This window comes from Pongo abelii, chromosome 3 (assembly GCF_028885655.2).
Source record: "Pongo abelii isolate AG06213 chromosome 3, NHGRI_mPonAbe1-v2.0_pri, whole genome shotgun sequence".
Taxonomy (NCBI): Eukaryota; Metazoa; Chordata; class Mammalia; order Primates; family Hominidae; genus Pongo; species Pongo abelii.
This window is the reverse complement of record NC_071988.2, coordinates 49,703,041-49,712,601: the sequence shown is the minus strand read 5'-3', so window position 1 is coordinate 49,712,601 and position 9,561 is coordinate 49,703,041. Positions and strand designations below refer to the sequence as shown.

The following is a 9,561-nucleotide window of genomic DNA, read 5'->3' as shown; positions in this document are numbered from 1 at the left end:
ATTCTCAATTCTGTTCCATTGGCCTATATGTCTCTTTATGCCAGTGCCATACAGTTTTGATTACTGTAGCTTTGTGGTAAGTTTTGAAATAAGAGGAAAATGAGAGTCTCACTTTGTTCTTTTTGCACAATTGTTCTGGCTATTCTATAACAGGTCCCTTGAATTTCCATGTGAATTTTATTTTATTTTATTTTTGAGATAGAGTCTTTCTCTGTCACCCAGGTTCAAGTACAATGGTGCAATCTCGGCTCCCTGCAACCTCCACCTCTCGGGTTCAAGCAATTCTCATGCCTCAGCCTCCCAAGAAACTGGGAATACAGGCATGTGCCACCATGCCTGGCTAATTTTTGTATTCTTAGTAGACTCAAGGTTTTGCCATGTTGGCCAGGCTAGTCTTGGACTCCTGGCCTCAAGAAATTCCCCCATCTCAGCCTCCTAAAGTGCTGGGATTACAGACGTGAGCCACTGTACCTGACTGTGAATTTTAATTTGTCAGTTTCTGAAAAAAAAAACAAACCAAAAAAAGAGATGTTATTCTAATAAGAATTGTCTTGAATCTGTAGATTAATTTTGGTAGTACTGCTACTGTGATGGTTAATTTTAGGTGTCAACTTGACTGAATTAAAAAATACCTAGATAATTAGTAAAGCATTACTTCTTGATGTGTCTATAAGGTTGTTTCTAGGGGAGGTTGACGTGTGATTCAGCGGCCTGAGTGGGGAAGATCTGCCCTCAATGTGGGTGGGTGCCATCCAATACCTTGGGGCCCAACTAGAACAACAAAAAAAGAGGGGAAAGGATTTCTTCTCTCATCCTCCAGGACCTAGGCTACACTCTCCTCCTCTGCCCTTAGAAAGCAGAATTCCAGACTCTGCAACACTGGGACTCCAGGAGTTAACACCAGCAACTTTCCAAGTTTTCGGGCCTTTGGTTTCAGACTGAGAATTACACCATTGGCCTTCTGATTTTGATCATTTTAGACTTGGACTGAGCCATGTTACAGGCATCCCAGGGTTTTGGGCTTGCAGATGGCCTGTTGATATGATTAGGCTTTGTGTCCCCACCCAAATCTCATCTTGAATTATAATCCCCATAATCCCCATGTGTCAAGGGAGAGACCAGGTGGTGGTAATTGGATCATGGGGCAGTTTTCCCCATGCTGTTTTCATGATAGTGAGTGAGTTCACATGAGATCTGATGGTTTTATAAGTTTTTGGCTGCATAGTATTCCATGGTGTATATGTGCCACATTTTCTTAATTCAGTCTATCATTGTTGGACATTTGGGTTGGTTCCAAGTCTTTGTTATTGTGAATAGTGCCGCAATAAACATACGTGTGCAAACCTGCATGTTGTGCACATGTACCCTAAAACTTAAAGTATAATAAAAAATATATATAAATAAGTTTTTGGTAGTTCCTCCTGTGTTCATTCTCCTTCCTGCTGCCTTGTGAAGAAGGTGCCTTGCTTTCCCTTTGCCTTCCACCATGATTATAAGTTTCCTAAGGCCTTCCCAGCCATGTGGAACTGTGAATCAATTAAACCTCTTTCCTTTATAAATTACCCAGTCTTGGGCAGTTCTTTATAACAGTATGAAGAATGGACTAATACACCTGTTGTGGAACTTCTCAGCCTCCATAATTGCTTGGGCCAATTCTAATAAATCCCCTTTCATCTATCTATCTATCTATCTATCTATCTATCTTCTATCAATCCATCTACTGTTCCAATTGGTTCTGTCTCCCTGGAGAACTCTAGCTAATATAACTACCTTAACAATATTAAGTCTTTCAATCCACAAGTATGACATATCTTTTTATTTAAGTCTTTCAACCCACAAGTATCAGATATCTTTTTATTTATCCAGGCCTTTTTTAATTAAAGCAAAATGTTTTTTAGTGTTCAGTGTACAACTCTTGCACTTCTTTCGCCAAATTTATTCCTCAGCATTGCATTCTTTTTGATGCCATTGTTAATGTGATTGCTCTCCTAATTTAATTTTCAGATCATTTATTGCAAGTGCATAGAAATATAATTATGTTTGTATATTGCTCATGTGTCCAGCAATGGGCTAGACTCATTTACTAGTTCTAATAGTTTTTTAGTGGATTCCTTAGGAATTTCTATATATAAAATCACATCATCTGCAAATAAAGATAGTTGTACTTCTTCCTTTCCAATATGGATACCTTTTATTTTGTTTACTTCTCTAATTGCCCTTACTAAAGCTAACAGTATAATGTTGAGTAGAAGTGGCCAGAACAGCTTTCTCTTGTTTCACATATTAGAGGGAAAGCATTCAGTCTTACACCATTAATATAATGTTAGTTGTGAGTGTTTTATAGATGCCCTTTAGTAGGTTGCATAAATTTATTTCTATTTCTTGTTTATTAACTGTGTTTATACTGTGAAGAAGCATAGAATGTTGTCAAATGCTTTTTCTGCTTATATTGGGGTGATCATATGGTTTTTGTTCTTTATTCTATTGATGAGGCGTGTTACATTAATTGATTTTCAGATGTCAAAACAGCTTGTATTCTTGGAATAAATCATACTTGGTTATGGAGTGTAATCCTTTTAATATACTGCTGAATTTGATTTGCTACTGTTTTGTTGAGGAATTCTGTGTCTATATTCATAAAAGACACTGATCCGTAGTTTTCTTTTCTTGTAATGTCTTTGCCTAGATTTGGTATCAAGATAAAATTAGCCTCATAGAATGCATTGGGAAGTGTTCTCTCATCTTTTATTTATTGGAGGAGTTTGTGAACAATTGGTATTAATTATGTAAATATTTGATAGCATTTACCAGTGAAGTCAGCTGGTCCTGGGCTTTCCTTCATGGGAATGTTGGTATTACAAATTTAATCGCTTTACATGTTATAAGTCTATTCAGATTTTTTGGTCTTTCTTGAATCAGTTCAGGTAGTTTGGGTCTTTCTAGAAATTTTTCATTTTATCTAAGTTATCTAATTTATTGCCATACAGTTGTTCAACTATGGAACTTCTGTACATAGCAGAAGTGCTCTCTATATATTTCCCATTTCACCACGCAAAATACTGAAAAATATGTGCACTCAAGGATCAAAATTTAATAAAATTAATTTTTTACTGCTTCAGCAAGGACATTCTTAAGCTATTTAAAAAAAAACTGTAACTCCTTGGTGATGAAGAATACAATGACTACGAGGGCATTTGATGCCAGTACCCAGAGGTCCACAGAGTACACTTTGAGAAGTACTGGCTTATAGTAAAGACTCTGTACTTCAAGTTTGGGCTATTAAAGTCATGCATATCCTTTTTCTCTTGTAAAATTCTTGCAAATGAAAGCCTTGCTTACCAGATTATTGTTTCTGCAATGCTGTTTTAACAATTTTTTTAAAACTAGTTAAAATGTTCAACTTAGCAATGTCTTCTTTGCTTTCAGTTATACCAGCTCTCACCTTGAAGCAATGGTATCTGAGCTTCAATAAATGGAGACCTGCAGGGCAAAAAATAACAATTTCAAGGAAGAAAAAATATGTTTCAAATTTTCAAATTTTACTTCCTTTCACAGGCAGTCATATTATAGTTCTGTGGGTGCTTGGATGAAGAAAAGCACTGCTGTCTATGAAAGCGCAAAGAATAGGTGCCAAAAATCACTTCTGAGCACAGGCAAGGCATGGAGGGTAAAGAAGAGCCTGCCATAGAGAAAGGGCACACGAAAAAGATCCAAAGATCAGACAGCATTTGACCCAGTAGTTAACTGGAAGTCTTTTTTTTTTGGCTGCAAGGCAAACTGAAAGGATACAGATCTAGAAATAAAACTGTCAAGGTAAATAGGAATGGTATGATATCCACTCACATTGACGAGGGCAGGTCTTCTTTACTCAGTCCACTGATTCAAATGCTAATCTCTTCTGGAGACATGCTCACACTCTCAGAAATGTTTCACTAGCTATTTGGTAAAAATATTGTTTAAAATCCTCAAATTTTATTTCCTCTCATGGGCAATCATATTATCGTTCTGTGGGTGCTCTGATGAAGAAAAGCACTAGTGTCTATGAAAGCACAAAGAATGGGTGCTGTTCATTGTTACATTAAGGACATGTGACATACTCTTGAGAGCAATAGGAGAGACATGAAAAATCACTTTGGCTGTAGTGTGCAAAATAGATTAGAAGAGCAAGATAGGAGGTCAGAAGAGCAGTTAGAAGATTGTTGAAATAATCCAAATTAGAGAAAATGGGGGCCTGAAAACACAGTGGCAAAGGGTGAAAAGGAGTAGGTAGATTTTTAAAACAGAAACATAAAAACATCAAAACTGGTAAATTTTTAAACGCAGAGAGTGAGACAGAAGAAAATCAAGAATAATGCCTACGTTTCTGACGGATGGTGTGTCATGTTAAGATACACAAGAGTGGCCAGGCGCGGTGTCTCATGCCTGTAATCCCAGCACTTTGGGAGGCCAACCGGGCAGATCACAAGGTCAGGAGATCGAGACCATCCTGGCTAACACGGTGAAAACCTGTCTCTACTAAAAATACAAAAAAAACATTAGCCAGGCGTGGTGGCAGGTGCTTGTAGTCCCAGCTACTCGGGAGGCTGAGGCAGGTGAATGGCATGAACCCAGGAAGCAGAGCTCACAGTGAGCCGAGATCGCGCCACTGCACTCCAGCCTGGGTGACAGAGCGAGACTCAGCCAAAAAAAAAAAAAAAAAAAAAAAGATACACGGGAAGGGATTGGGGATATTTAGGTGAGAAGTTAATTAGCTGAGTTTGGCACAGGCAGTTTTGGATGTTTATGAGATATGTGAGTCAAGATATATGGTGAATTATTTAACAGAAGTTTTCTGTACATTGCTGAGAATAGCCAAGTTAGTTTCTGTTCATTTTTATTCAAACCAATTTGCAAGCTTGTGTGAGTTTCTTCAACAGTGCTCAGTAGCTTGGGTGTAAGAGCTGGTATGGCTGATGACTTGGTGATGATGGAGCATGCTGGGATAATGACACTGGTTCCAGCAATTCTAATTTTCAAGTGGGGAAGAAGAGCTTGTGCCATAGAAGTCAGCAACTGTGGTCCCAAGAATAACAGTCTCCAGAAGCATCCTTCAACTGTGCAATTAAAATTGAGGGTGGCCGATAAACAGGACCCAGAAGAGGAAAGCCCATGGAAGGAAAGAGACAGATCAGCAGAGTTGTATTGCTCTCACCAGGGCTTTTTCTCAAGGCAAAATTCCTGTTGTGGCATAGACATCTTTATTCCATTTTTTTTCTTTTTCTCACCTTTCCTTTCTTTTTTTTAGTCAGGATTCTGAGAAGGAAAAAGCACTATATTTTAAGCTAGAGAAGACATGATACAGGAAATCAGGTGCTTACAGCCCTATTGGTAGGGATGATGCGGCAGGTCTTTTCAAATGATGCTCATGCAACACAGAAATGATTTTTGGGGGCAGATACCACCTCAGAGCCTGCCCTTGTAGCTATGCTGGAGCCACTCCTACAACTGTCCCTGGACACCCAAGAAGATGGAGAATAGTCACCTGAAGATTCAATACAAGGACTAGAATGTCATATCAAGAAATGACAATTGCCAGCATTGCATTTCAACACCCAGGAAGCTAGAGAAGGAATACTAGAACAACATTGTTGGGAAATCTAGTGTTTCCATAACATTGCTTGCCAAAATCATGAGCCAAGAACCACTGGAGAATGGCCCCCTCTTTGCATCTACTTTCCAAATCTCATGTAAGTGCATTTATTTGGCAGAACCTAATATGCCTTTAATGGCTAACACGGTGAAAACCCGTCTCTACTAAAAATACAAAAAAAAAAAATTAGCCAGGCGTGGTGGCAGGCACCTGGAGTCCCAGCTACTCGGGAGGCTGAGGCAGGAGAATGGCGTGAATGCAGGAGGCGGAGCTTGCGGTGAGCCGAGATGACGCCACGGCTCTCCAGCCTGAGCTACAGAGCGAGACTCAGTCTCAAAAAAAAAAAAAAAAAGATACACACGAGGGGGATAGGGATATTTAGGTGAGAAGTGCATTTAAAACCTAGATGAAAGGGGGTCTTGGAAATGTAATTTTTGCCTTTTCAATCAATCACTCAACGGAGAGGAGGGCAGAGTGGAGTTTAGGTGAGTCAATTCAGAGAACCCACAACCTGGGGATGCCAACAAAGAAGGAAATGTGTTTTTTTTTTTTTTATTTTTTCAGAAATGTGTACCCTCCTCCTCGCCCTGTTCAGTGGATCTATGCCAAGAAATGATTAGTAAGTTACATTTCTGGCCCACAGATGAGGAGTTATTAAGCCTTTAGTTTCTCTTACTTAAATTTTTATTTGAGGTTTCACCTTTTCTCATACTTTCCTTGAGCCTTGTGTCACACCTGATGGACTTTTCCCAGGCCAAGGTCACTTTCAAATCAGACATACTATTGAGTGGCAAGTACTGTTCAAGGCACTAAACACACAAAAATGAAGAAAGGAATTGAAAAGCCTGGTCTTTAGGAACATTATATTATAATACGAATGATAAACAACTAATAAAATGATTAAATAAACTACAAGCTATTTTAAGAGGTGGCCAGAGCTGTATTTAGTCCAAGGCTATTTGTCCCCCACTACTGAGGCAAGATCCTTCTGAGTAATTTTATTAATGCCCCATGTCTCATGAGGTTTTCCAGTCCGGCTGGTGAGAGCCCACACTATGCATTGTTTCTCCAGGTCCTCTCAATTATTTCCCCAGCCTTGGGTGGTCTCCTCGCAAGCATGAGCCAAATGTACTCTGCTGAACGCTTTGGGAAACTCTCCAGCGCCTTGGTCTCCCTTGACTCTCAACTTGGGAAGTCTACTAGCTCTCCTTGAGTTCCTCCTTCCTTTTGTCTCACATTTACAGGGTAACTGTGTTGTATTTCATGATGTCCATTGTTTTCTAATGCACTATTTCATGTATTTTCTCTGCTTTGGGGGTCGTTTTAGGGAGGAGGGTAAATCTAGTCCCTTTTACTCCATTGTGGCTGAAAGCAAATGTTCCGATGACAGCCCCTATATGTCCCAGTTGGTATGTTTACTAATTTTATGAAATGGTAGGACAAGATACATGAATATTAAACTCTGACTCCATCACTAGAGAGCCACACTGATACTTAAATGTTGATGACTATAAATTTTATGAGGGATGGTGTGATGGTTAATTTTACGTATCAACATGACTAGGCTGTGGTACCCAGTTGTTTGGTCAAACATCAATCTAGACATTGCTGCGAAGGTGTTTTTAGACGTGATTAATATGCAAACCAGTAGATTATCTTCCATAATATGAATGGGCTTATCCCATCAGTTGAAGGCCTTAAGCAAAAAGACTAAAGTTCCCTAAAAAGGAAAAAATTCTGCTTCCAGACTGTATTCAGCCTCAAGATCAATATCAACTCTTCCCTGGGTCACCAGCCTGCTGGCTTGCCCTGCAGATTGCAGACTTAGCAGCTCCAACAATCTTGTGTGTCAATTTGTTAAACTCTTTCAAGATATTAGATTATATATATAATCTTCAATTGGTTCTGTTTTTCTGAAGAATCCTGACTAACATAGTTGGATATTATGTCTGTCTTTTTTACAGCAAACCCAAGGGAACTGGAATAGCTCTTAAATAATTCAAAACCATGCTATCTTGAGTTCTTTGCGGCACTTCTTTATTTAGAATACCAAGACATGTATAATCCAGTTTGTCTCTGGAAATAGTCTACTAATGACAGAATATATTGAATTGGTCAAAACTTAAGGAAATCAAAAGTTTGCTCCTCTGCTGGCTATTGCCGACACACAAGGCCCAGAATAAGAATTTTAAGGTTGATTCTATTGTCTTTGGTATGTTCCATATCTGAAATGTCTATTACCTTAATCCTAGTGTCGTTCTCTCCCCGTGTACCATATCTCGCACACTATTACCCAAACTCATCCTTCACAGTATTAACAGCCACAGGGATTGTGGTGAATCAGAATAATCCCCAGGACTTTTCTGATAGAGATACTAAGGAAAACCATCTTTTGCTTTGCAGCATGGCTAGAAGAATGTGTAACTAGGACTACTTGTGGCCATCTTCCTCACTTGCAGCAGGAGAGAATGAAAGCTACACAGAAGAGTGAAAGAAAGAGCCAGATATTCTCTGCCAGGGAAGAATCTCAATTTCTAGCCTCAAGTCTTTGCTTTCTTTAGATTTTCTTTCTTGTGAACTGCTGCAATATCCTTCACAATAATGGGAGCCAATAAATTCATTTTTGCCTACTTTGTTAGAATTGGGTTGGGGGTGCCTGGAACTAATAGTGATTGGACATGTTTGCACCTTCTTGTTATTGGAGATTCCCATAACAAGAATTAGAGGTGTAGCAGCATCACAGTGATTGGACTGTACCACTGCAGGGAGAACACATGTTCTAACACGGTGGAGAGATTTAATGTGTGATTCAAAATTATATTTTCTCTGTGAGTCAGTGGAGATCCAGAAGCTAATATTTTGATGAACAAAGTTATCTTACAAACTATCTCACTATTGATCATAAAAAATCCGTTGGTTACCAAAAATCTCTTAATTAATTGTTTTAATGCAAAAACACAGATAGAAAAACAACAATGAGATACCACTGTATACTACTAGGATGGCTATAATTAAAAAAAAAATAAGTATTACTGATAATATGGAAAAATTGAAAACCTTATGCTTTACTGGTAGGAATGTAAAATGGTGCATTCACTGTGGAAAACAGTTCGGTGGTTCCTCAAAATGTTAAACATAAACTTACCATATGACCCAGCAATTCCACTCTTACATACATACCACAAATAAATGAAAGCAGAGACTTATAAACAGATACTTGTTCATTAATGTTCACAACAGCATTATTAATAATAGCCGAAAGTTACAAACAACCTGAGCACCCATCAATAGAGGAAGGGACAAACAAAATGTGGTCTATACATACCGTGGAATGTTATTCATCTATGAAAAGAAATTAAGTTTTGATACATGTCACACATGAATAAACCCTGAAAATATGCTAAGTGAAATAAGCTAGATACAGAAAGGCAAATATTATAAGATTCCACTTACATGAAATATCCAAAATAGACAAATTCATAAGGTAGATTAGAGGTTACCAGGGGCTGGAGGAAGTGGGAATGGAGAGTTATTGCTTAATAGGCATAAAATTTCTGTTGGGGGTGATGAAAAATTTTGAAAATAGATAATGGTGATGGTGGCATAACATTGTGAATATAATCAATGCCACTGACTTATATGCTTAAAAGTGGTAAACATGGTAATTTTATGATATATATATAGATCTCAAATAATTATCTTTTACCACAATAAAACAAATGATAAAGCACACACACATACACACACAACTAGAGAGACAGTACTATTTGTGCGGCGACTAAGAACAAAAAACAATGGCTGCGGGTCAAACAATTTGAGGTTCAAGTAGGAATCTTTGGGAATGTTCTTGATTAGTTTGTATCTCCATTTCTTTATCTGCAAAACTAGGATAGGAAGTACAATAGCTAGTTCATGGTGTATTAGTTCATTTT

General features: G+C 38.3%; 1 long non-coding RNA gene across 1 annotated transcript; it reads right to left on the bottom strand.

Annotated features, from left to right (window-relative positions):
• Positions 1-1,802: 1,802 nt before the first annotated feature.
• LOC103890413 (uncharacterized) lies at positions 1,803-6,438 on the bottom strand. The gene is made up of 3 exons (XR_654749.3): positions 6,330-6,438; positions 5,358-5,521; positions 1,803-3,480 (listed from the first exon to the last, which is right to left on the bottom strand). It is a non-coding gene; the product is annotated as an uncharacterized LOC103890413 (long non-coding RNA).
• Positions 6,439-9,561: the final 3,123 nt, after the last annotated feature.